The following is a 6,000-nucleotide window of genomic DNA, read 5'->3' as shown; positions in this document are numbered from 1 at the left end:
AGCCTCCTGGTCACTCTATCTCATCATATTGCCCTGTTTTATTTTTTTCACAGCATATATCATCTGAAATTATCTTGTTTATTTGTTTTCTGTAGCATGTCCTTAAGTACGGGCATCCTCTCTGTCTTATTTCCCACTGTGCCCCAGCTCCTTGGCAGCAGGAGATGTTCAGTAAATATCTATTGACTGACGGGATGAATATTTTGCATGGCTCATTGGAGATAGCTCCTTAAAACTATTTTTCAAGATGGAAAAACTGTCAGAAAAAAAATTCACTCTGTTCAGGATTTGCCTCAAAAGAATGACTGGAGAGTCTCCATAGCAGAGTGGTTAACAGCACGGAACAGTCAGCATACCTGGATCTGTCTCTTGTAGAAGCCAGAGAAGCACCCACTAAAGATCTATGGAGTGAACGTTTCAGGATTTAGTTCAAGTTTGTGTTCCCAGCATTAAGAACACACTATTTATTTTGAAACACTCAGGCAGTGGGGCCTAGAATGCAGCAGAAGAATGAGAGATGAGATTTTTAAAATAATAAATTCCTTGCTTAAAGAATGCCTATACTTATTAAACTCAAAAAATATTTTCTTCTGTCTCCCATGAAAACATAAAGCTATTAACAAGTCTTTAAAATCAAACATTGCCCATAATTTGTCCTCTTGGCTGCTTTATGCAACAGCACAGAAGGTGCAGTCAAAGATGTTAGCTCTGATTCAAACTCTGCCACTCACTAGCTGGAGTAAGTCACTTTATATCTGTTCAAAATTAAAAAGACAATAACGCCCACCAACATTCTTGCCCTTCCCAGGGTGGCTGTTACATTCCAGGGCTATAAGCTATGAGAAAGGGCTGAGTTTTAGTGCTAAATATTAAGGGTTGTAAGGATAGTAGCTATTTTTTTTACATTGATGATGAAAGGATGTGTCAACCTAAATAAAGAGGTAAACTGAGGCAAGCTCAAATGACCAGAAATTGTGTTTATTCGGGAATAGCAGAAAAAATGGCAATGGGAAATGCATGTTGTAGGAAGCTCAGGTGAATCTGTTGAGAGTTTGGGGTGGGCTGTACTTAAGGGAAAGGAATACAAAGAGGGAGGTCCAGTTACAGTCGTAAGTTGACTGGCTTGAGGATGGGGATAGATTCTTGGCAGGTGTTCATTGGTCAGGAGGTGAGTCTCGGCCTTCTGTAGATCAGGCTTTCGGTTCTTAAGTTCAGTTCTTCTGAGGGCGAATGCATGAGATTCTCCATTTCATATCCTCCAGTTCCATTTTAGATTGAGATCCTTTCACAGATGTGATATTATGACTTTGTGGCTGGTGGAGAATATGATTCTTTTTCAGTGGTTATAGCGAAACATGCAACTGCCACAACTAGCAATACTGTTAGCCTTCAAGAGCAGATGAAGTGGAAAATGCAAGAAATCATGACAGAGTAGAAGCTGAAGTTATGGAGTCATTGCTGTGCTCACTGGGCCAGATCTCAGCAGTGTGTTTATCAGAAATGTAGCAACTGGAATAGACACCTAGAAATTATATAAGGTCTCAGCTACAGTAAGAGAGCTAAGTTGGAAAATTATCTCCTGATCCCTCCTACTTATTCCATTACCATTCAAATAGTTAAATCCTTTCCTACTCCACTCTTTCTCTTCCAGCCCATTAAGACTTCCTTCTCATGTTCAAAAATCCTATTTTCCTCATGAAAACTTATTTCCTGAGCCATCAGCTTCATGGTTTTGAAGGAAATAGGCTAAAATGTTAACAGTGGTTATCTCTGGAGCATAAGATTGTAACATTTTCTCATTATATTTTCCTGTACCTACCAAATTATCCATAATGAGGGTTTATTTTTTTCATGCTAAGAAGAAAAACAAGGAAGCAGATTGATTTAGGCAGCATTACTCAAAGAGTATTTTATTTCATTTTTTTTTTGGCTGCATTGGGTCTTCGTTGCTGTGTGTGGGCTTTCTCTAGTTGCGGCGAGCAGGGGCTTCTCACTGCAGTGGCTTCTCTTGTTGCAGAGCACGGGCTCTAGGCGCGCGGGCTTCAGTAGTTGCAGCACATGGGCTCAGTAGTTGTGGTGCATTGGCTTTAGTAGTTGTGGCGTGTGGGCTCTGTAGTTGTGGCTTGTGGGCTCTAGAGCACTGGTTCAGTTGTTGTGGCACACAGGCTTAATTGCTCCGTGGCATCTTCCTGGACCAGGGCTTGAACCCGTGTCCCCTGCATTGGCCGCTGTGCCATGAGGGAAGTCCCAAGAGTATTTTATTTTAGATAATACTAATCCTAGGAAATATCCTGCAAGAAATAAGGTACCTGACCAAATACTTTTGGGAAATACTGGACACTATCTCTTTTTGGGAGAGTCCCAAACATATAGCATATTGAACGCTTGCAAGATCCTGCAACAGAGAAACCTGCTTAACTTTGTTTAATCCAGCATTTTTCCATATTTTCCCATAAATCATGTTTTTCATGCAAAATCTATAAATATTTTGTGAAGCTAGTGACCCACAGAATATCTTTCTGGGAAACATAGGTGATTGGGAAAGATTTTCTTTTGCTGAGCAAGAGGAAGACATGGCTTTCTCACCCAGGGTCCATGGGTCACTTGAGGGTCCAAGGATGGGCTTCAGGCAGGGACCACAAACCCTGGAAACTATGTGCACAATATTGAGTATGTGTACGTATTTGTGCTTTCTTCCTGGAGAGAGGGTCCATACTCATTATATTCTCAGGCATCCACGTCCTAAAAAGATAAAGGACCACAGACATAAAGTAAAATCAGCTTCTCAACATCCATCACTTTTGCCTAAGCCACACTTTGCCATCAAAACAAAGCAGAAACAGCAAGAAATCTGTTGCCATATTTAGCAAAAACAAAGCAAATAGGATGTCCAGTTAAATTTTAGTAATTTCAGATCAACAATGGACAGTTTTTTAGTATAAGGATTCAGTATCTGGGACATCCTAATTAGCGCTAAAGTTATTTGTTGCTTATCTGAAATTAAAATAAACTGGGTTTCCTGTATTTATCTCGCAGCCTTAGTTAACTAAAATTTATTAACACTGGGGCTGTGGAACACAGTATGAGAAATGCCTTTCTACTCAGAGTGTGACCCATGAACCATTAACATCACCTGGAAGTTTACTAGAAGTGCAGAATCTCGGGTTCCACCCGCAGACCTGCTGAGTCAGAGTCTGCCTTGTATCAAGATCTCCAGGTGAAGTGTTCACATGTTAAAGTTTGAGAAGTCCTGATGTAAAGAATTCCTGACTTGATGGTTTTCAACTGTGGTTGCACATTGGAATCACCTGGAAGCTTTAAAAACTATGTCTGCCAGGGCTCACTCCCAGAGCATCGATTTAGTTGATCTGAGGTGCAATCCATACATTAATATTTTATTGAAGTATACTTGATTTACAATGTTGTGTTAGTTTCTGGTGTACCACAAAGTGATTCAGTTATAAACGTATTCTTTTTTATATTCTTTTCCATTATGGTTTATCACAGGGTGTTGAATACCTGTGCTATACAGTAGGACCTTGTTGTTTATCTATTTTATATACGGTAGTTTGTCTCTGCTAATCCCAAACTCCTAATTTATCCCTCCTCCACCCCCTTTCCCCTTTGGTTACCATAAGTTTGTTTTCTACAGACATTAATTTTTTTTTACATCTTTATTGGAGTATAATTGCTTTACAATGGTGTGTTAGTTTCTGCTTTATAACAAAGTGAATCAGTTATACATATACATATGTTCCCATATCTCTTCTCTCTTGCGTCTCCCTCCCTCCCACCCTCCCTATCCCACCCTTCCAGGCGGGCACAAAGCACCGAGCTGATCTCCCTGTGCTATGCGGCTGCTTCCCACTAGCTATCTACCTTACATTTAGTAGTGTATATATGTCCATGCCTCTCTCTCGCTTTGTCACAGCTTACCCTTTGTTTTCTACAGACATTAATATTTTTTAACATCCCCTTACCTCCACCTCAAATGATTCTAATGTGTAGCTGCAATACTGTGATTTATAAGAAATATATATTTGGTCCTTGTCCATGGTTCCTGTCTCACAGCTCCCAAAACTCCTAGAATCTCCTGAGCAATGGGAACATCTTTTGTTTTACTATTTGGCATCCTGGCCTCAGTTCCTGAAATTGCTTCAGAGCCATAAAGGTGGCTTGGGTGTTACTTATCACAAGCCCCGTTCCACCACAATTGGGCTTATGCTAATGTGGTGACTTTTGGAACCCATCTGAGGATGGGGGCTGTTTGCCAGGAGAACCAAGCATCTGATTAGAGGGTTGGAAATTTCAGTCCCTCCTCTGACCTCCCTGACTTCCACAGGAAGGGGAGAGGCACTGCAGGTTGAATCAATCTCCAGTGGTCAAAGATTTAATCAATTATGCCTGTGTAATGAAGCCTCCATAAAAACCCAAAAGGAGAAGGTTTGGAGAGCTGCTGGGTTGGTGAATGCGTGGAGTTGTGGGGAGAGTGGCATTGCTCAGAGTGTGAGCTTTGAGCCCCTTCCCACATACTTTGCCCTGTGCTTCTCTTCCGTCTGGCTGTTCCTGAGTTATATTCTTTTTTTTTTTTTTTTTTTTGCGGTACGCGGGCCTCTCACCGTCGCGGCCTCCCCCGTTGCGGAGCACAGGCTCCGGACGCGCAGGCCCAGCGGCCATGGCTCACGGGCCCAGCTGCTCCGCGGCATGTGGGATCCTCCCGGACCGGGGCACGAACCCGTGTCCCCTGCATCGGCAGGCAGACTCCCAACCACTGTGCCACCAGGGAAGCCCCTGAGTTATATTCTTTTATAATAAACTGGTAATATGGTAAGTAAAACATTTCTCTGAGTTCTGTGAGCTGCTCTAGCAAATTAATTGAACATGGGAAGGGGGTTGTAGGACTGTAATTTATAGCCAGTGAGTCAGTAATGCAGGTAACAAACAGGACTTTTGACTGGCATCTGGCCTTGGGGGTGGAGTGCAGTCTTGTAGGGCGGAGCCCTTACCCTGTGGGACCTGACGCTCTCTCCAGGTAGATAGTATCAGAATTGAGTTGAATTGTAGGACACCCCCGTCGAAGAATTACTCATTGGCATGAGGAGTCTTCCCGCCCCCTCCATGGGCATTAGGTGTGGAAACGGTAGTAGTCAAGGCGGCACCTTTATATAAAGTTGGGGACCCAGCCAAGGTGAGGGCTTTATCAGAACCACCTGTGGAGAGTTTCCCACCATTTCTGTGCCCAACCCAGGTCAACGGAACCAAAATCTCCAGGTGTGGCTGCAATTTCAAAAAGCATCTGGGGGCTTCCCTGGTGGCGCGGTGGTTGAGAGTCTGCCTGCCGATTCAGGGAGCACAGGTTCGTGCCCTGGTCCGGGAAGATACCACATGCCATGGAGCGGCTGGGCCCGTGAGCCATGGTCGCTGAGCCTGTGCGTCTGGAGCCTGTGCTCCGCAACGGGAGAGGCCACAAGAGAGAGAGGCCCGCGTACCGCAAAAAAAAAAAAAAAAAAAAAGCAGCATCTGGTGCAATGTTGCTGTATACTCTCTCTGCAGTTGAGAACCATTAATATTTAGGGAACCCTAAAATGGAGTTATAGGGCTGCTATCTGGCTACCAGGATACTGAGGGAAGATGGTCCAACCACGGGAACTCAGCATTCAACTTAGGTTAGGTTTGGTTTTTCTCCTATTCTCCTGGAACCCACAGAACCTCAAGTGGGAGGACACAAAAGACAAGGCAGGATGGCCTTTGCCCACCAGAGGGAATATCATGGGTGTGCTAATTTCTACGAAGAATTGCTATGATGCCTGGGGATGAAGGTGTTCACTGTCTCCTGCCGGATTAAGTCATTCATTTTGACTCTTGGGATGTGAAATGGCATCCTGTAAGTCTGTTTAGAATACTAAATGAAGTATGAAATGGTTCTAGCAGAAGTGGGGAATGATTTAAATAATTCTGAGTTATACTATCCAGGGCAAGCAGCGATTTGTTTACATGCAG

This window comes from Pseudorca crassidens, chromosome 11 (assembly GCF_039906515.1).
Source record: "Pseudorca crassidens isolate mPseCra1 chromosome 11, mPseCra1.hap1, whole genome shotgun sequence".
Taxonomy (NCBI): domain Eukaryota; kingdom Metazoa; phylum Chordata; class Mammalia; order Artiodactyla; family Delphinidae; genus Pseudorca; species Pseudorca crassidens.
The sequence above is the reverse complement of the archived record's forward strand: the minus strand, read 5'-3'. Positions refer to the sequence as shown.